This window comes from Mustela lutreola, chromosome X (genome assembly GCF_030435805.1).
Source record: "Mustela lutreola isolate mMusLut2 chromosome X, mMusLut2.pri, whole genome shotgun sequence".
NCBI lineage: Eukaryota > Metazoa > Chordata > Mammalia > Carnivora > Mustelidae > Mustela > Mustela lutreola.
The window spans coordinates 100,160,164-100,182,951 of NC_081308.1; the positions used below are offsets into that span (position 1 = coordinate 100,160,164).

The window sequence follows — 22,788 nt, forward strand, 5'->3', positions numbered from 1 at the left end:
TTCTGTCATTTTGCTATTTGTGTTTATTATGTCTTATACAGTTTTTGTTCTTGGTTCCCCTAGTAAAGCATGTTTTTTCATGTTTGGTTTTCTCTAGTGCACCATTCTGATCCCCTCCTATTTCCTATTCTGTATGTGTCTATATATATGTGTGTGTGTGTGTGTGTGTGTGTGTGTGTGTGTATACATATTTATATATAATAATATATAATATATGAGATATTAATTATATATTATTTATTTATTTATGTCAGAGAGAGAGAGAGCCCATGAGTGGTGGGAGAGGCAGAAGAAGAGGGAGAGAAAGAATCTTCAAGAAAACTCCCCATGAAGTGTGAAGCCTGATACAGGACTCTATCCTAGGACTCTGAGACCATGACCTGAGATGAACTCAAGAGCCAGCCACTTAACCGACTGAGCCACTCTGGTGCCCCTTCTGTATATTTTTTAGTTACTTTTTTTATTAATTTACCAAGTTAATCACAGTTAACACCCTAAACCTATGACAATCTGTGTTGAATTGATGTGAACTTAGCTTCAATGTCATACATTAAGTCTGTTTCTACACATCTTTGCATCCCTTTTTTTTATTGTCATAAATTATATGCCATTATGTCATTTGTCTATTAACATGGATTTATGATTATTGTTTTATGCATTAGTATTTTAAACCATAGAGAAAACCAAAAAAGGTGTTACAAACCAAAAATATAGTAGTATTGACTTTTCAGTTATAAAAGGTAAAGTCTCTTGGTACTTTCCACTAAATTTTACAACCAATTAAAAGAACAAAACATCTAAAAGCAAACACAAAAATTTATTAGAAATGAAAAGATAAACTGACAGAACTACAGTAGTTTGGTATATTTTTCATAAGTTCTAGTCATTGATAGATTTAATAGATTAAATATGCATGGGTTATAAAATTTGAATTATACAATAATACAACATAACAGATTTATGTTGAAATTTTCACACTAAATTTATAAGTAGGTAGGAAATGATTTGAATAAAAGTTTCCCTCTATGATAACAAGACTATCTAATCCATAGAAGTAAAACAAATGTGAAATGTATGAAACTAACACAAAGAACAATATAACACTTTGCTGAGGGACATAAAGGAAGAATCAACTAAATGGAGAGATGTAAAATCATTCATGGTTAGAAATATTAGTTGCCAATTTTCCTCATATAAATTCATGATTTAATGGAAGTGCAATTAAAGTATCATTTTTTTGTAAATAGGAAAAATAAAGTACATTTGGAAGAATATATGCAGTAAGTAGAGATGGACATACTTAGAAAGAATAAAAAAGATTGTCTTATAGATTTTAATATATATATTATAAAGCTACTTATTTGGGAACTGGATAAGTCAGAGGAACATACTAGATGTTCCTAGAGGAACATACTAGGTATGAATATTTGATATCGATTTCTTTATTTAGCAAGTATTTATTGATCTCTTCCTATTCACCCATCTCTCTGTAGGTCCTGAGGATACAGAGATCGAATAAGAAGACAAAATATTGGGGCACCTGGGTAGCTCGGTTGGTTGAATATCTGACCTTTGATTTAGGCTCAGGTCATGATCTCAGGGTTATGAGGTCCAGCTGCAAGTCTGGCTCTGCGCTCAGCCTGGATCTGCCTGAGATTCTCTCTTTCCTTTCATGTTGCTCTTCCCCCAGGCGTGTGCTTATGTGTTCTCTCTTTAAATAAATAGGTAAAATCTTTACCAAAAAAAAAAAAGAAGACAAAATATGACCCATGTGAAACATATGATGCTAAACAAAACAATAAACAAGTGTATATATATAAATATATCCTTTCAGGTAGAATTAAGTTATAGAAAGAAAAATAAAGTAGACTAAGTGTGATGGGCTGGACCGGTATTTTATCTTAGATGGAGCGTGCAGGAAAAGGCTTTATGAATGGGTAACACTTAAGTGGAGATTTGACCTAAGCAAAAGAGTGAACCATGCTCACTGTCCAGATAATAGCAAACATTAAGGTCTTTCATTTGGATTGAGCTTGGCATTTCCAAAGACTGGAGAAAATGCTGATGTGGTTAGCAAGGGAAAAGTGGTTAAGAGATAAATCTAAGAGATAAACATTGGATCTGGTGCGTCCAGTTTGGATGTTTCAAGAAGCTCAGTGCAGACACCTGGAAAATCATTACATTCTATAAGTTTCTTTTAAATTCTAGAAGAAAATATAGGTAGATATTTAAATTGTCATGGGATGGGTCTGGACTTTCTAAGTATTATGGTCATAATTCATAAAGGGTAACAATGATAGATCTGTCTAAATGAAATCTTCCAGCTTCTGTAAGTCAAACATTGCAAAAGCAAACTAAAAGCCAAATAAACTAGAGTGAATATTCACAAACATGAATGGCAATAATTCACATTGTGAGTAGAGGCGTAACTAAGCTCCTACAATTCCTTACGTAATAGATAAGCACCCCAATCTAAAAAGGGCAAAGGACCCAATTGATAACAACACAAGTGGATGTTAAAATGTGAAATAAGTGTAATTTCCTTTTTTGACTACAGAGCAGGGTATACAAAAACACCATATACAGTGGAAGTAATAGCTCAAATCAGCACCAACTTTTTGGGGAGAAGTTATTCGGCAGTATTTACCAAAGACCTTAAAAAGGCATGTAGTGTGTGATCAAATAATTAAATTTCCAGGAGTTTATTATAAATAAATTGTTACAAATGCTTGCAAAAATTTTAGCTATAAGAAGTCTGTCATTTACAGAAAAAGGAGAATAATAATATTCAACAGTAAGAGACTGGACAAACCATGACACAGATATATATTTATAGTCTAAATATGTATATTTATTTATATATGTACAGTCCAGGCAGGATTAAAATTATATTGTGGAAGAATATGGAAGGATCTAAAAAGACATTTATGGTGTATTCAGTAATATAAGGAATTTTCAAATATAAACATTAAAAAGGAATATATATGTTCTCCTTTTCCTTTAGCAGGGACCTGCAAACTTTTTGGGTGGTCACAAGGTCTTCGACAATTTATCAAAAGCTATGAGTTTTTTTAAAGAAAATTTGCAGATGCATATACTTGCAAAATTTTGCAACTCTTCTCTATCTAGTTTCAAGTCACTTTTCCAACGTTATATCTTGCAAATTATTAGCACCATCATTGCCACCCTTCTCCATAACACAGACACTCCCCAGTCCCATGCAATTTTTAGAGAACACACCATGACAGCATAGCTGGGCAGAGCCATGATTCTATAGAATACACTCTCTCCATCATTCTTTTATCTACTTGATTTTAATACATCATTGGTAAGGCTCTTGCATCATTGTTAAGGCCTACCTTTATTTTACTCACTCACTTTGCTATGCTTCGAATTCCTATAGCGTATATGCATATGTTCTTCTAATATAAAGTATATCAGATTGCATCATTTTAATTATCTGTGTGTCTCTCTTTTCCCCTCCTTCTCTTTCAACGTGGAACTCCTAAATACAAATATCCTTACGTAGTTTATCTGAATTGTTACTTTAAAACTTAGTCGAGTGTATAAATAAATCAATGTATTAGTTAATTGATTAGTGCCAGTAACCAATGATAGCACTTTATAAATCAATTTCCTACTTGTATCTAACAGGGATTGTTAGGTTATTCATATGTGCTAGCATATCTAGTATGAATTTAATCTTTCCCTCTTTCCAGTCTAGTTCTCATCCCTTCGCACTGGACTTCCAATAAGTCAGTCACCTCTAACAGAAAAAGTCATTTTCATGTGGCAACAGGTAAGAGTAAGGATTTTCTGCACTTATACAGAAATTCTTTGGGGATTTCTTCTATGATATAGAGTTACTATGATAAAGTGGAAAAAAAAATATTGTGAAGGCCGAAGATATACTACTAAGAAAGCATTTGAAGACATGCAACCATACGGTATAGTTTTGGAGCAATGTTAAGGACACATGGAACCACAGCCCATTTAACTAAGAGCAACTTTACACTAATTCATCTTTTTACTTGTATCCCCTGAATCTTATTAAGGGGACATGTAATCTCTGGAAATGAATTTAAAATTTTGTTTTTCTTTCTGTCCTATACACTTGTCTGATATCTTGGCGCTTCTTATACCTATTTCCTCTCAGCTCACCCACTCCGAGTAAATTAATTTCAGCCTTCAGCTCAAAAGACCAGTTATAGTTCCCCTTTTATCTTCCTTTAATCTTTCTTTCCTTCTTTCCTAATCTTTTCTTCTTTCTTAATCTTTCTTTCTTTCTCTTTCTTTCCTTCTTTCTCTACCCCTCTTTTAAATTTAAATTCAGTTAATTAACATATAGTGTACTTTTAGTTTTAGAAGTAAAGTTCAGTAATTCATCAATTGTATCTCACCCCCAGTCTTCATCACATCACATGGCCTCCTTCATGCCCATCACCCAGTTACTCTGTCCCCCACCCTCCTTCCCTCTAACACCCCTCAGCTTGTGTCCTAGAGTTAAGAGTCTCTCATGGTTTGTATCTTCCTTTACTTCTGACCCTCCACTGCTAAAGCCTAAAGACCTCTGTGGCAAGGTTGGGCCCTTCTAAGAGGAACAAAGGGTCCAAGAGGCATATTCCTCTCTTGAAGAGAGAGAGGGAGAGAAAGAGCTGTGAATAAGCCAACAGGATAAATTTTTAACTTGCCATATCATGAAATTGTCGTGTGACCTTAAGCAAATTCACATAACCTCTCTGCTTTCATTCCGCATCTGTACTCATCCACAAGCATCTATGTAAATGGAAAATGAGAATCTTTTGGGAAGCCCTTCCCAAATGCTGTACAGATGCAAGTTGGTTTTATTATTATATAAAATGATCCAGGGTCAAAACCAGAAGTAGGTTTTAAACATTTTTATATAATGTGATCTTTAATGACCAGAAATATTAGTCATGGTGAGTGTTTTTATATAATGGTTGGTCTGGGGCCTTCTTTCCTGAAAATATTAAAAGTTAGAATTAAAATCATGACTCCTTTATTACTTGTGCAATGTTTAGTTCTTATTTGACTTTTAAAAATCTGAAAGCTTTAAACAATCTTCTGTGATTAATTTTAAGACACTATTTAAACTCCCTGCTGAGCATAACTTAAAGCCTCTTTTATTCGTCTTCCATAGAATCTATAAAGAAGTAGAGCTCTTTTCAACTCATTTAGATTTTTCTGGGATTTGGTGCCATCAGGAGAGTTAGGCATTTTATCATTCAAGATCCTGAAGATGACTTTCAAAGAGTTAGTCATCTGAGAGTGGAACATGAAAGTTCAGAAAATACAAATTTGATTACATTTGATTACATTTGAGAATAACTACTTAAAACTAAACAACTACGAACCCCTAAAAACAGGCCCAGAGCAGCAGAAATACCAGAAAGCTATGAATCAGCAAAATTCTTACCTTTCTCTTTCTTACTCTTAAGAGTCAGGAGCACCAGCCTCTTTGGAAGAGCCAACAGACAAAACCCTTGATAGAGTGGGATCTCCATCTGCTTGGAGAACAGAGGGATCTCTGAAGTTTTCAGAAGAGTGATATGTAGATACTGTGTTCCACATTTCCCTAGAGTTTTTGGAAGAAAACAAAAAATGAACCCTGTACTCCTGAGTTACTTCACAGGGTTGTTTGGTTGAGGATTAACTCCTGAATTGCTTTGGAGAAAGATGTCCCCATCAGCTTTCAAAAGATCTGTGTCTCTGAGAAGAGTTGTGTGTCTAAAGGATGATTCATCCAGCTGGATCTCTTTGTGGTGATTTTCCGACAACCGTATGTAAGGGAGGAGGAGAGAGGGAGGGAGGAGGAGGGGATGAATAGATATTGGTCGAGCAGCGGGGGTGGGGGGAGAAGGATTTGGGGGATTTTAGCAAGCCAGAGTTAACAACAGGAAAAACCAGAAATATGACTTTAGACCCTTGAAATGGAAGAAAATTGTGGCATGATGAGAGACAGGTTTTCTGGTACATGCAGAGGGTATGAAATTAGGATTGAGTTCCCAGAAGTGGCAACTAGAGTCTTCTAGTAAAAGCCAGAAGGAACTGGCAAGAAAGATACTGGCTTCTCTTCTTATTCACATCTGTGAGTTCTGTGTTAATCTGCAATTTTGCCTTAAAATAGGATTGCTCTTTCTTTAGGCTTTATAGGTAAAGGTGCAATGCAGTTTTGTAGCTTGTAATTTATGAGTATCCTTAAAGATTTAATTTCATTAAGCGTGAAAAAAATCTGCTGTCTGAAGATATGATGCAGTAAAGTTTCAAGGTAATTTGAACAGAATTAGGTGTGTGTCCCTATTATAGCTAATAGAACACGAGTATCAATAGTTCTCTGCAGGCTATTAGGAATGAACTTGAATATATCGTTACCTTTAGTTTTGAAACTCACTGGCATTATTCTACTCACAAATTAACCGGATTACCTTGAAGGCATTTGATTTTTTTAAAAGTCAGACTATTTTGCTCATGTTCTTTAGTGGAAGGGAATAATCTTCTTATAAAAATAGTAGAAGGAATATTGGGAAAGGGGAAGAGAAATCCAGGAAATGCAGAGAAAAGTTTTTGAAGGACACTTTTTTTCTTCTAAATAAATGTACAGCTCATGGTCCAGAGGAATCACACACCAGGGTTCTGAGAGATTTTATAGATAAGATTGTTCATTATTGAGAATGGGAAAACATACCAAAAGATTTGAACAGAGGATTATCATTCTAATTGTTAATAAGGAGAAGAAAATGGGTCCTTTACCACCAGTGGATATGTGTTCAGAGTTGTGCCTGATTTTAGAAAGGGTTAAGAAAGGGGTAGTTTATAAGCTGTTATTAGAGAAAGGAATTATCCTTTGAATCCACCATGATGTCACCAAGAAAAGTTCTATCAGGCCATTTCTTCCCTTGCTAAGGGAGATGGGGGAAAGTATTTAGGCATAGACTACCCCGATCACAGTATTTTACTCCTCTCCCCAACTATCTTTTTGTGGCATGTGACACAATTGATTACTTTTTCATTACTTTTTGAAATACTCATACTCCATAGTTCTATAGAATGTTTTCTATTTCTGACTACTCCTTGCAACACTGAGTTTCATTTCCCTATGCCAATAAAAACTACATCCCAAATGTATTCCTAAGCCTTTGATCTTCTGGATGACTTCACTATGTCTGTTGCTTACATTCCTATCAGTTAGCTCATGATTCCTAGAGCTGTATTGGAGCCCCAAACCTCTGCACTTGGATTTGGTCAGGGAGCTTGAGCTCAACACATTCAAAATAATGCAATTCTTGCACTGTCCATCTGCTCTCCTGCCTGAATTTACTACCTCTGTAACTGCCTTGCCTAGTTCCCAAAGACAGAAAACTGGGTGTCATCCTTAACTAGTGTCTTCACAGGCTGAATGAAGCAAGACACTTTTTTTTCCCAGAGATAACCATGAGATATGATGACCCCAAACCTTCACGCAAGAAGGCAGCCCAGCTATCATTAGGCATTGCAGGAAATAGGACTTAGCATCAGTACACGAAAATCTCTTTTGCGCTTTTGCCTGATTTTTAAATTTAATATGCATCAATAGTTTGATGTGGCTGCTGGAGAAGCAATACTTCCTTCAGTTGCATCGACAGAAGAAAATCTAGAGTGAGGAACTGATGCGCTCAGAATGGTGGGGAAGTAGGAATTACTACGGAAGAGAGCAGCCATGCTCACTTACTATGCAAGAAATGGCGAGAAGATTCTACAGGCCATTAATGATCAAATAACCTCCAATAGCCCTTTTAAATCTTTTTCTATCAATGCATTAAATTTTAGATTTAAATGTTTAAGTAATTACATTTAATGGGAATTCATTTACATTTTTTATTTTAAAAATAATCATTGTATTTTGATTTTACTCACAAGTCTGTTTGTGAGGTCCAAGTGGCTATGGATAAGAATTTGTGAATTCCTTTGTTCCCTGATTTCCGAGCCAGGGAAGGACCTCTATAGGCGCTACTGAGAGCAAAACAATTTACCTTCAAGACCTTCTCTTCGTAACACAGTTCCCTTTAAGAAGAAGATGAGTGGGGAAGGGGATCTCATCAGTATAGATCAATGTCATGTTACCTCCTTTAAGAAGAGAGCACAGTAAGGGGAAGGGCACCGGCTTCGGAGACAGATAGTCCCTTACTTTCCTCATGTGTAAGGTAGAGGGCTCCAGTCCCAGCCTCAAAGGCCATTAGGTGTCAATGCCATGGCACACTCTAAGTATGGGTTATAGTTGGTATTTCATAAACATTGTCTTTGTGCGGTGGCCATACCAACACTGGAAAGGGTGGAAGACAATTGCTGGGTAGCAAAGGGAAGTCTGGAAGCTGGCTTCAGTCAGGCCAGGATTTGTCTTGGTGCTTTACCTCCTTCACTGTCCTTTCCTCCTCAATACTTGCCTTCTGCTCAGCCTCTCTCTATTTTAAAGAAGGAGATTTAAAAAATAATGGAAATGCCTCACAGAGGACCTCTGGTCCACACTTGCCCTATTTCTACTATAAGCAAGGTACATGTTTGTCTATAACATGAAGGCTGGTGGTGAAATTATAAAAGGCAGGATGGGAAAACCAGTGGTAGGGTGGGGAGGAGTGGGTGTGGGAAGACGGTCAAGGGAAAAGAAGCAGGGGTAAGAAATTCAGTTTGGTTCAGTTAATGAGGAGAATCTGGTGTAGGTGATTTTAGATGAGATAAATGTAAAGAAAATGACATTGGAGAAGATGAAATATAACAATAGCAAACAAGATTGACTGGGGCAGAAAGAGAGACACTAGACAGGGAGACCTCACAGAAGTCTCCTAGAATAATCAAGGCAGGCAGTCAGGCAGGCAGGTGGGTGGGCAGGGGAGGGAGGTTTTGTTGTGCTAGCCTAACTGAAGGACTTGGTTGTGGCAACCAAGGCTGGGGACATGGTGCACAGGACGAACTCCCACTGAGGGGGAAATAGAAAGATGAAGTGAATTATTATCTCAGACACTTGCTTTTAATACATCTGACAGACTCCAACATGAATGAGGCACCCTCTTGCAGACATTGTCTGGTCTGTTCACTTTTCTCTTGCTACCCTGAATTCTTCCAGTTGTAACTTTTGTACCCCACTGGAAGGTTTCTGGGGAGGCCAATGGAGGAAGAAGTGGCTCCCTCTTCCCCATTATCAATTTAAGTAGATTACCCCACGTGTTGCCAGTCAACCTGATCCCCTATTTCCAGCATGGAAAGTGGCAAAGAGACCAATCAGCCAATATAGGTCAGAGTGTATTCTGTCCGGCTGAGGGCCAAAATTGCATTGTTTCTGGTACCGAGGAGCTAAGGTTTGATTAATGGCTTCTATATTCAGTGAAGGCCCATGGGGATGAAAAAATTTGAAGCACAGGAAGTCCAAAGTGACCTTGGCTCTGGGACATAGTAAACTTTATTACTTGTCACTCCATTTTTTTTTTTTATTCCGGGGGTTATTTTCATTTTTCTTTCTTTAATTTTGTCGTTGTCTTACATGGAAGAGAAAAACATATACAACAAATCAACATCAGGGCATAGTAGTTAAATAGCCTTAACTGAAAGTCTAGTTACCCCAACGCAGCATCTGAAATGAATGAAAAAAAGTTAGAGGAAATCCTTCTACTAATATTTATATTTGAGAAAGTTAATTTTCTGTTTCTGAAAGACTTACCAGGTTATGATTCACACAGGGGCAGACACCTCATTTATTTCAGAGCTTTCATTGCCACTGGGTCAGAACTCACTTTTATTGATGATGCACATAAATGAAGTTAAGCATTGACCTAGACAATCGATCTGATTGAAGCTGTTGTTTCTTCTTTTCTTTCTCTCCTTCTCTCTCCCTCCTTCCCTCCTTCCCTTCCCTACTTTTTCTTTCTTTTATTTCTTCATTCTTTTCTTTCTTCTTTCCCTTACTTCTTTCCCTTCCTTCCTTCCTTCCTTCGATTGTGATTTGATGGGTTCTCATGGCCATGAATGAAGACTTCCTCTTTCCTGCATCCTCTAGGATGCTCTGCTATAGCCACTAAATAGGGTACCCAGCTTTGTGTGAACACTATACAAAGAGGCATGTTTAGGCTTTCACTAAACCTCCTTGTAGGATGTGTATTTTCATGTAGAAGAGATTCCACAGACTTAATCCTTCCCCTCAAAAGCCCAAAGGGGAAATGGCCAAAAACCACTGTTAAACACACAACAATAGAAATACATATATTGTGAAAGGACTACAGCCTGCTGAAGAGATCACAAATATGAGATCAATTCCTTCAGCTGTCTGTACCTCTGAGATACCCCTTGTATGTTAGCCTTCATTTAAATTCATATTGTTGCTGTTCCCCTCTAGGCCAGGCAGAAAATTTGTAATTCATTATCTTAGGCAAGGAGCTTCAGATAAAAAGTGATAGACACCAACTCAAACAACTGTAAGTAAATATAAAGAACACTATTTCAAGGAGCCAAGGTCAAGGATACATTTCAGTCTTAAGAAGGCTGAGAATCAAAAAGGAGCACGCTATTAAGAATCTGAGTAGTCTTCCTTGTGCTCTCTCTTGGGCTGCTTTCTTTAAGACGTCTCCTCAGATTTCATGAGCTCTTTTTAAATTTTGTCTTTTTTGCCTGCTTCATGTTCTTTTGGCAGATTTATGTTTTCTCCATCTTCCTGTGTAAGATAGTCAACCTATTGGAGTGTCTGAGTGGCTCAGTTGTTGGGTATCTGCCTTTGGCTCGGGTCATGGTCCTGGGGTCCTGGTATCGAGCTCCACATCAGGCTCCTTGCTCTGCCTGCTTCTCCCTCTCCCACTCCTCCTGCTTGAATTCCCTCTCTTGTTGTCTCTCTCTCCATCAAATAAATAAAATCTTTAAAAAAAGAAAAAAAAGATAGCCAATCTATTGCTTATAGGTTGTTGCTATCTCAGTTTAAGCCATCAATAGAGATGAATATCTTTGAATACCAATTTCAAATAATCAGGGAAGAAGAATGAATTGTTATACCCTGGATCATGTGTCTATCCTTCATCAATTGCTATGCTCAGAAGTGGGGGAGGACAGTCATATAGTAGAAATGACAAAGATTCTCCCTTCCCCATGTGGGAGGGTAGTCCTCAGAGTAGAGTTTGACATCCCTAGAGATGCCTGCTACAAAAAACAAATCAAGATGAAAGTTTTATTTTGGACATTTAGCACATTGATGACACCATGAAAATAGTTTTTGGAGGAAGAGAATGTGAAACTGCCTAGAAGTAGCCTTTTTGGTAGTGGTGTTGTTTTAAAAAGAGTTTTAGTTTTAAAAAAATGAAAACACAAAAGAAAATGTAAAATCCCATAAAATTCTACCATTTTTGAAAATGCATAAAATAATAAATAAAAGTCACTTCTATCACTTCACTATATCCCCTAGGACAACACACACACATACGTATGTGCATTACGCAGAAGATTGGTTAATAGGTTTATGCATCATCTTTCATACTTTTGCCTGTATGAGAGTGGCTTCCATACGGCATATTTACTGGTTGTGTTCTTCTCCTACTTTATTATTCAGATCTGTCTTCAATGCTTTCTCACGTTCAAAATGGACCCAAGCGACACAGACATTTAGGAAAAGATCCACATTATGGAAGGATTAGGAAAAAGGGAAGAGCTTCAAATAAGTGTAAAGTATGCTCAGAAGAAGGCAAATAAGTCCTGACCACTGAAAGATTTAGAAGATAATACCTCTCCCATTGCTTGTGTTCACCTTTGTCAGGATACCAACTGCTGTGGATCTTGTAAAACAATGATTTGGGACACCTGAATGGCTCAGTCTGTGGAGCGTATGTCTTCAACTCGGGTCATGGTCCCAAGGTCCTCAGATGGGGCCTGGTGTCAGGCTCCCCACTCAGCAGGGAGCCTGCTTCTCCCTCTCCCTCTGCTGTCCACTGTTTTCTCTTTCTCTCTCTCTCTCTCTCTCTCTCTCTGTCAGATAAATAAATAAATAAATAAATAAAATCTTAAAAAAAATACAATTTGTTTGCGAATTTAATAGAAAAGACTTAAAAATTAAGACAAGAGTAATTTTTTTTAAAGATTGTATTTATTTATTTGAGAGAGAGACAATAAGAGAGAGCATGAGAGGGGAGAAGGTCAAATGGAGAAGCAGACTAGTGCCTGGGTGGCTCGGTGGGTTAAGCCTCTGCCTTCAGCTCAGGTCATGATCCCAGGGTTCTGTGATCGAGCCCCGCATTGGGCTCTCTGCTCAGCGGGAGCCTGCTTCCCACTTTCTCTCTGCCTGCCTTGCTGCCTACTTGTGATCTCTTTCTCTGTCAAATAAATAAATAAATAAAATCTTTAAAAAAAAATTCTGACTGGCTGTGTTCAGACAATAGGTTAAAGGAAAAATGAATTCATATTCTTCATAAGAGATAAAGATGCAGGAAGTGAGGAGGTGCTGTCTCTGGGACTTTTCACAGTAAGTAAATAGCTAGAATTAGGTAGACCTAGTTTCAAATCTCACCTCTCCCATAAATTAACACTGTAAGCTATTGGTGAACTTTTGGTTTTAACTTTTGTAAAATATGGATAATTATTCCTTTTTTTAAGGTTTATTTATTTATTTGAGGGAGAGAGAGTGAGGGTAAGGGCAGAGGCAGAGGGAGAGAGAGGACCTCAAGCAGACTCCATGCTGAGCGTGGAGCCGGACATAGGGCTCCATCTCTCAACCCTGGGATCATGACCTGAGCTGATCATGACCAACAGGAGTTGGCCGCTTAACCAACTGGGCCACCCAGACATCCTTGGATAGTTATTCTTTATGAGCAGTGAGCGACTTAAAGTACAAAAAGAAATTAGGGCAATACCAGTCATTTAGTAGGTGGTCAAGAACATATAGCTATTTTTTATATATTGTTTTTATTTGCTGTTAACTTTCTAGTTTTCTTTACTATTATTATTAATTGTAGTCATTGTTAGTTGATGTAAAAGCTTTGATTAGACTGGTGGCAAGGCCAGAGGACTTTTTCTTGGGGGCTAATCTTGGAAAGAATGTTCTTCCCCCCATTAATCAAAGTAAGGGGAGACATTTCAGATCACCTATAAAGTAGAAAGAGACCAGATCTGGGATGGTTTTAACATACATTAATCCAATCTTCTTATTGTATGGAGATGATAACAAGTCAAGAAAGGAAAATTGACCTGTCCAAGCATCTGGAAGTATTGCCTTCACTTCTTTTTGAAGCACTCCTTTCTCTGGATTTCTGTAACACCTTGCTCACCTGCTTCTCCTCTCCTCTAGCTCTTTCTTAGTTTCTTTCATAGGTTGATTCTTCTTGTGTATCCCTTAAATGCTGGTGTTCTTCAGACTGTGACCAGGCCTGTTTTCTCTTTCCAGTCTACACAGTGCTCTTTGGTAATCTGAATTACTCTTATGATTTAAATTATCCCTCTGTGGATGGCTTCCAAATCTACATTTTAAGTTGTGGACTTTTTCCTTATATCTGAATATCTACTCAACATCTCTCTTCCAGTGTCCCAGAGACACCAGAGTATCTTTATGTTCAATACTGAACTTGTCATCCCACCAGGAAACTTCTCTTTCTCTGAACCCTATTTCAGTATGTGGCTTCTTCACGATGTGGCTTCACATACTGAACCCAGTTGACCAAACAGGAAACCTGGGAATCACTCTTAACCCTTTCTTCTCCCTTACTGGCCCCCACCCTCCCCAAACATTCAATTATTCAGCAAGATCTGTGAGAACTAGTCCAGGCCATTATGATCACTTGCTTGTACCATTGCAATCACTTACTAGTTGGCCTTCTGGCATACAATATGAGATCCTATCCCCATACCTCCTCTATACTCTAGCTGGAGAAATATCTTTGAATATACAAAAATGAGTGACACTTATTTGCTTAAACATGGTTCGGTAATACTCTGCTTCTCTCAGGATAAACCCTCAACTCCTTAAGCAGAGGTCTGTACCATCTGACTTGTACCCTTGTAAGATTTTTATTCCCTCCCTACTCCATTCCATTCATTCTATGCTTTAGTCAAACCCCACCGGTTTTTATTTCCCTAACATAAGACATAATATCTGACACATATTAGGTCTTCAATAAATGCTTCTTGACTAAATGAAGGAACCAAGTATAATGTATGGATATCTTGATACTTAGTTCAAAGCATTGTTTGCTACATTGTCCTGCTAGTGATATGGGGCGGATGTAAGATTTTATGTGTCCACTTAACTGCTTCTTAATTAGCGTGCTTCAACACTGAAAAACAGTCCCTCACCTTTAGGTCTTCAGTTCAAGCCTCATTAGTCTGCTTTCATCAGCTCTATTCAAACAATAGTGAATGGTTAGTCTGGAAACAAGGAAATGAAATGCACTTATCTCTGGAATCCAATCATATTATTATATATCATTTTCCATGTCTTGTGATTTTGTATTACATGAAAGCTGTGCTCTTGGGACAGAAATAAGATCATTCTAATTTGAATGAGCCCATGATGCGAATTGCCCCAGCCCTATTGTTATCCTGGGAGAAACCAGTGAGGGACATCTTTTAACTTGAGTTTGGAGATTGCTGCACCTAGTAACCAACCTCTATGACTTCTTCTTTTGAGAATTGCCACCAGGAAGATCTGTAAGACTTAACAATTTCTTCCCTTCTATTGTAGGAATTTAATGATCTTGCAAATTATTGACTGATTGCATATTATTAAACCTTTTTTTTTTTACAGATTGAGAATGGAAATCATTTTTAAAGGCATGGCTTCCTTCTTGCTTTCACAGTCCATGATCATGACTAGCAATCATGAACGTACGTGACGACCCAGGCTGCCCATTGCACAGTGCCTGGCTCTGGCTCCCTCCCCTCCCATCCCAATCATCTTTTCCCCCCTTCCTCCATTTTTATACAGCCCTTTTGCCTCCTCAACACCACTTCCTGCCACCTTGCCTTTTCTCCTTGCTGCTGATGTAACGATGAACAGGGTGTGTGTGTATGTACATATGTGTGTGTCTGTTGTGGGGAGAGAAGAAAAGCAGTGAAAAAAGCAATGTCTTCAAACTCCAGGAATTTGCAAGCTAAAACAGTATATATATATATTCTTCATTTATATTCTTTCCTATTCTAACATACAAAGAAAACATAAAATCCAGCATGATCAGAGCCATAAGGAAGCTTAGATAACATTTGAACTCTCACATGGGGCAAATGAAGCTCAGAAATGTGAAATGACTTGTATAAGCCAGAGCTCAAATATCCCACAGTTTTATATACAGAGAACAGAACCAATGGGCTATGTTAATGCCGTGAGTGCATCTGGTAGGTCAGGGACTTTTCTGAGAATGAAGGCGAGATGCATGCATGATTAGAGGCTCTGTAGCTATGAGAGCTACATTTCAAAGTGTGGGTTGAGGGTGGAGAGTGCAATAATATTCCTCTACTAGACTTGTGCCTCTGTTAAAATGTCCATAGTTGCCTCACACTTGCTTTGATACTGTCATGGCCTGTTTCACAAATGGCAACCATCACACTTAGAATTTCCCAGAGAAAACCTTGAGCTTTTATAAAAGATGCTTTGTATATCCAAACAATGAAGGGGTAGATATGTGTATCCAAACAACAAAGGAGGGTGACTCTACCTCCCAACTTGCCTAGGACAGTCCTCATTTATGCCTGTTGTCTGAGCGTCCCATCTGGTCAGTGCACTCTTTCCTATCAACGAAGTCCCAGTTTGGGCAAAAATTATGTGATCACCCTATTTACAAGCCACAGTGGGATGAGAAACAGAGCCCTCAACTTAGCTGCAACTCCTCTAATACTCTGGAACAGGTTACACCTCCAATTAGCGAGCAAAGAGCAAAGCAAGAATTTATTATTAGTTCTCATCATAATGCACTTTACGCATCTATGATCTCTTCATAGGAGTCTCTCAGAGTGCTTTATGAAGCCTCACATTTTTGTAACATTTGTGATATTATTCCCAAATTACCGATGTGGAATGATCTGTGCAAGGTCACACATCAATTTAGATGGAAGCAAACCTGGAAACATTATGGGCATTATAATTCACATTGTGATAGCCCTTCTTTTTGCAGAGTTCTTTCTTACAACTCTATGAACTAGGCCTGCTTTAATTTAAATGGACTCTATTTTAAAACAGGCAAGAACAGTCTAATGAGCTTTGGCAAATATACTCTGTAAAAATAATCATAGTCTCCAGACTAAGACATGGTCTCTTTTGGTAAAGGATTAATAGTTCTTTGATGTCCCTAGCTAATGCCATTCTGTGGAGGGTCCCATCAGACAGCACACTCCCTCCTACATTTTATGAGTAACTTCACCTCTACTTTACCTAGATAAGTTAGAGTCTCAAGTCTTTCTTGTGTGGATACTGTCTTATACATCCTTGTCCATTTTTGCCTCCTGGACAACTCAGTCAAGGAAACCATTCATCTGATTACCTCAGACAGAGTTGGGTGCTCCTACTCCATGCTTTCATATCATGTTTTTATCATACCTCCATCATTCTCCTAATCTCTATCAGCGCCTTGAAGATGAGACGGGGGCCTTCAGTGTCTTACTCATGTCTATATCTTCAAAGCTTTCTATAGTTTTCAATATATAGCAGATGCCCAGGAAATAACTGGTGAATAAATGAAAAAATATGTTATTATGCATTGCAATTAAAATGTACTTCATAGAATTACTTCATGGAATTCAGTCACTTGAATTGCACTTTAAAAAAAAATCTGATTTATTTATGAAAGAGAGAGAGAGAGCACAAGTGGGGAAGGGGCTGGGTCAGAGGAAGAGGGATGGGCAGACTCCCCATTGATTGTGGAGTCCAATGTGGGGCTTGACCCCATAACCCTGAGATCATTCCCTTAGCTGGATGCTTGGTTGGATGCCTAACTGACTGAGCCACCAAGGCATCCCTTGAGTTGTACTTCTTTACATTTTTAACTCACACTATCACAATATACTCACTTGTAAAATCTTAGACTATGCTTATTGACCTAAGAGTTGTACTTTTGGTGGCACCTGGGTGGCTCAGTGGGTTAAAGCCCTGCCTTCAGCTCGGGTCATGATCCCAGGGTCCTGGGATCGAGCCCCACATTGGGCTCTCTGCTCAGCAGGAAGCCTGCTTCCTCCTCTCTCTCTGCATGCCTCTCTTCCTACTTGTGATCTCTCTCTTTCTGTCAAATAAATAAATAAAATCTTTAAAAAAAAAAAAGAGTTGTACCTTTGTATGTTTATATGAATGCTGGACCATTTGTTTAGAAAAGAAATCTGGTAAGTTTACCTAACCTCAAAGTTTGTCATACCCTTGGGCCAATTTTAAATTCAAGCTACTGATGTCAAAAAGCTTAGTAATTATTTTTGAAGAAAGCCTACAGTATTTTTTTAAACAAAGGTAATGAGATGAGAAAATTTGCTTCAATTCAAAATACCGTAATTGTGTTCCAAATTGAAAAGTTATTTAAAAACGATTTCAGCTTTGGTCTATATAGACTTTTTCAAGGTAACTAAGACAAAGATATTTGCTCTATGAGAAAGAAAGGTAGTCATAATTAATGAATAAAATATTGGAAGTTAAACATTTACGTTTTTGTCATAAAATGATTGGACTGAAGTTCTTTTTATTAGCAGCTTTTTAGATATGAAATAATGAACACCTTATTGGCTTTAGGCATTTTTAACATTTCTATGTGCTTAGCCCACTTTGTGTCATTTTCAAAATTAGGTTTAAACTCAATTCTCTGAAAGAAGGTCAGAATTAAAGTTCTGAGGGTACTTATTAGCTACAGGGTCGGTAGCCTTCTAGACGCACATTTTGAATCCTTTATTAAGATTTTATTCTACCATGGGATGTTGGCTTTTCATTCTTCTTGAGGTAAGGATAAAGACAATGCAGCCATTTTGGTGTATAGCCACTCTATAACATAAACTGAAGTCTGATACCACTGCTAGGACCCACTGTAGTATGCCTATATGCTTCAGAATGCAACAGAATACCTCAGATCAGTCAATGCTTGAGGCATAGATTTCAGGTATCAAAGTCAATTTGGAAAACAAGCTAACTGACTGTAGTGACTGGAAATTTGGAAAAAAAAATCAGAGCCTGGGTTAATTTGTTTTTGTTTTTCAGAATCCCATGATTTACCACAGGGAAAACAAATCCCATAAAATTTCAGAACTTGATTACAGTCATGGTTTAACTTCATTTAAGAGTAGAAATTAAATTTCAAGAAGTATTTTATGAATCATTCTAATATCTAACCCCAAGAATCCTTCTGTGGCAGGAGAAAACAAGTCATTTCTCATATTACGACTTGGTGTTGGTGAACCACTACTTCACAATATTGCTATGAATTACGAATTATCTGCAGGCAGAAAGAAATTTGTCTGATTATAATGAATATATAATCTTATTAGAGAAGGATCATTTGCAAGTTGTGATGTCAGAAAGTTCAACTCGGGCAAAGGTTTAGCCTATTTACATTGAGCAGAAGTTTTAAATAAATTAGTATTTATATAAATCCTATTGATATGGATTTGTTATCAAACCAATGAAAATGAAAAGGTCATTACTGAAAATGGTGAAGGGTCAGAGATTTCACTCTGTTTGCAAGCTAACAAGTTAGGTAGACTGTAGGAATAAAGTCTGTAGGACTGTAGGAATACATGCTACAGAAGACAGGAGATTCCTAGTCAGAGACAAAGGACTTCTTAAGTCGAGGTACAGGCGGCAGCATGAGCATCATGTTCCCCTCAGTTCTCATTGCCCTCTCCCCAAGTACCACAAGAATAATGTAGGGTGGCCCACATGGTGAGTTTACATCATACCAGAGGAACCTCGAGCTTAGGAAGCCCTAATCATTTATAATTGGTTGCAAGCAAACCTGCCCCCGCTTGCTTTAGAAGACATTATCTTCGTGATACTGGAGAGTAAACAAACCTGCCCTTTGCTTTGGAAGGAGACACTATATCATCTAAATATATTTGCTAAACAAACATATCTTAAAGGCTAATTTAGATCAAAGGCAATCAGTTCCCCTGTTCTAAGGACATACAGAATTGCAACGGATCCATGAAGAATTGTCTTCCAGCAGTCATTTATTAATCATATTTATTTCAAGTTGCCATTTTGTAACCTGAAATTGTAATACAAACAAGTTGGTTCCTATGAGATGTCACCATCTAAGTATTGTTTTTTAAGAATGTGGGCCCCTTTTTGGGAGAGGGGGCTGGCGTTATGGACATTGGGGAGGATATGTGCTATGGTAAGTGCTGTGAAGTGTGTAAGCCTGGTGATTCACAGACCTGTACCTCTGGGGATAAAAATACATTATATGTTTATAAAAATATTAAAAAAAGAGAATGTGGGCCCCTGTTGCCTTAGACAAGCTGTTTGTCAGTTACACTTTACATGATGGGTCCCTAGAACATTTAAGTCCTCAGATCGACTTTGGAAGGTCATATAATTCTCCTGAAGGCACAATATGGCTAATGGCTCGTATTAGTGGCTCTGCATGGGCCATTCACTTTCATTCCGATGATGCAGCTGGATCATGGTTTCACTGAACGATTCTGAAATCCTTAGTCAAATCATTTCTTTCAAAGGTCATGTTTACATAACAGCTGACATTTTGAGAAGGCATAAAGTTGAATAAATGGGTGGAGACATTAGTTTCTTGATACAGAAATCCATTTGCCTAATGCAGATTTTGACAGCTTTTCTTTTTTGGTTTTGAGATCTTATCTATTTATTTATTTATTTGAGAAGGAGGCAACACGAGCAGAGGGAGGGGCAGAGACAGAGGGAGAGGCAGAGAATCCCTAGCTCCATACGGAGCCAGACTTGGGCTCAATCTCACAACCCATGAGATCTTGATCTGAGCCAAAACCAAGAGTCTGATGCGTAACCAACTGAACCACCCAGGTACCCCTTGACAGCTTTTCTTTCAACAGGCTCGGTTCCTTTGGATCAAAGGCAGTTTTTGATGCAAAAATCTTTTGGTGGATTGTCAGGGATTTCTGTTTGCCTTTGGTCACACGGTCAGTACTTCTTTTATCTACACAGAGGGCACAGAAACATACCTTCTTACTGATTATTCAGTCATTTCCATGTACCATTTTCTCCCTTGTCAGCAACTGGCATGTATTCTTTCTCTTTCTTTCTGGAAATCTCAAGCCCCTCTTCACCTCCTTTCCTTGATTACCTTCATCCCACTGGTTTCAATTTTAGAGGTGACTTCCTCCATGAAGCTGATTCTGTTCCCCAAATCTGGAATAAGTTTCTTTCCTAGATGATGTCATAGACCATCATGTTTACCTACAAAATAGCACTTACCCCATTCTCATACACATTTTTACTTCCTTGTCTGCATTTCTTGTTGATCCTTGAGCTCCTTGAGAGGAGGGTATGTAACCACTTTATTTCTGCACCCAGAATAGCAAGCACAGCACCAGACACAGAGTAGAGAAGAAATTGCTATTAAACTGAATTAAGAAGAATTTACGAAGTTCAATTTAGATAATGTATACTCCTTGAGAGCTTGTTCTGCAACTCTAATACATGTTCAACAAAGGTTCCTCAAATTGAATTAAATTGAAGTGGTATGACCAATTTAGATAATCTATATAAGCTATCTAGAACAGTTCTTTGCACATGCATACAGGATAATTTTGATATATTTGTGGGGCCCAAACACTCTACATTTTTTTTCACTCAACATTTTAAAAGAATTTTTAAGTAATTTTTCATGGAGAAATTATTTATCTGCAAATTATTCATTTGTTTATTGACTGTGATTTCTCTGCAATCATTATCCACGGTTGGAAATTTTTTCTAAATGAGAAGACCTAACTCATAAATTCTTTCAAGTGAAATTAGATTTTTATGAATACTAAATTTAACAATAAAGTTGACTTAATGCTGTATTTTGTGAACATTTAATTAAGCATTTAATAATCCCGATTTGAAGCTTTTCCTTCCTCATTGGTTGCCAAAAGTTCTTATCTTTAATGTTGTAAATAAATCTGGGGAGTTCTTGAAACACTGGTAGGGCCTGGGGACCTTGTCTATAGTGACTGGTGAATAAAATTATCCTGTATGTAAAGTACTTAGTAAATGTTAAGTCTAAAGAAGGGCAGGTGACAGAGAAACAGGTTTATGATGTTGACTGTACACTAGAAAGAAAGTGATTTCTATTGAACATACCCATAGAAGAACTTTGGAATTAGTTATTCCTATACTATAAAGCCTGTTTATAGTTAACCCAGAGAATTGCCCTAATTTTGCTTAGATATTTGGGGTTTTTTTTTTCCTCCAAAGTGCTGAGTGTGATCTTTACCATGAGCCTAGCTACACAACTTGATGCTGTAATTATGTCTAGTATAGGGTTGTTCTAATATTGACAACCCCCCAAAGAATACATAAGCACTTAATAAATGTGTGTTACATTAAACAATGAATGAATTTTGCTGTGAGATTTTGCTACTCTTGCAATATCCTCAAAAGATGTAAAGTTGTGCAATTATTTTTAAACCAAAAATATATGTGATGGAACAAAAGGGTGCAAGCATAAAGGACCCTGTGGGTGAATATTAATTAAAATCACTGGTGTGTTATTTTTGGTTGATTTTATAATTCTCTTTTAGATGAAATTGAATCATATTCTTCCTGAAATTTATTAACAAAATGGCATATGTGGAACATGGAAATTAATCTCTTCTCATATTTTTATGTGTTTAAAAATTGAAGAGGCAAGGGGAAAGGTTAGGCTTTTAAAAATCAATTTCCTCAACAACATTTTTAATTAGGTCTACAACAGAATTGTCATCTGACTTCTCATTGTAGATGAATTACTAGCATGAGTTGAGTGCAGTCTTTAATACTGAACTTGCTAGAATATATTTTTGTGACTAATATCACTGAGCTTTGTGTATAAAAACCACGATGATTCTGTGAAGGATAAAATACTATCAATACCATCCAAAAAATGAATAAACAAAAAAAACAGAAAGAGAACTTATAAATACAGAGAACAAACTGATGGTCTCCAGAGGGCAGAGGAGTAGGAAGATGGGCAAAATGGGCAAAGAGGTGCAGGCTTCCAGTTACGGAATGAATTAAGTCATGAGGATAAAAGGTACAACATAAGGAATATAGTTAATGGGATTACAATAGTGTTATATGGTGACAGATGGGAGCTACACTTAATGGGGAACATAACATAATGTATCAACTTGTGGACTCACATCAGTGTCATTTCAGAAACAAAGCAAAGGAGCCAAGGGGAAAAAAGAGACAGAGGCAAAACAAGAACCAGACTCTTAACTTTAGAGAAGAAACTGATGGTCACCAGAGGGGAGGTGGGTGAGGGGTAAGGCGAAGTAGGTGATGGGGAGGAAGGAGGGAACTTGGGATGAGCACAGGGTGCTGTATAGAAGTGTTCAATCACTATATTGTACACTTGAACCTTATATTACGTTCTATGTTAACTAACTGGAATTTAAATTTAAAAAAAGTTATTGTGACTCTCAACTACAAGTCTACAAACTAAAGGATTATCTTTTCTTCAGAATTTGAGAGAAAGGCCAGCCATATTTCTGAAGAGATTTGAGAGAAGTCTTCTTAGGAGAGCTCTAAATTACTTCTAAACAGAATCAGTTCTGGAGGGTTGACTCAAGGGCTGATAAATTCCTGCTCCTAAATCTTGTATCTTCACTTCCCTTAATTATACTACCTGAAATTCT

The 22,788-nt window shown here is 37.5% G+C and overlaps 1 protein-coding gene and 1 pseudogene across 1 annotated transcript in view; both read right to left on the reverse strand.

Moving 5' to 3' along the window:
* Positions 1-5,759, reverse strand: part of CT83 (cancer/testis antigen 83) — a 58,031-nt gene extending 52,272 nt beyond the window's left edge. The window contains exon 1 of the mRNA XM_059158011.1: positions 5,438-5,759. The gene's annotated coding sequence lies outside the window, so the exon portion shown is untranslated. The remainder of the gene's footprint in view (positions 1-5,437) is intronic.
* The window catches only part of LOC131821040 (glyceraldehyde-3-phosphate dehydrogenase-like), a 122,572-nt pseudogene that overhangs the window by 27,685 nt on the left and 72,099 nt on the right, over positions 1-22,788 (reverse strand).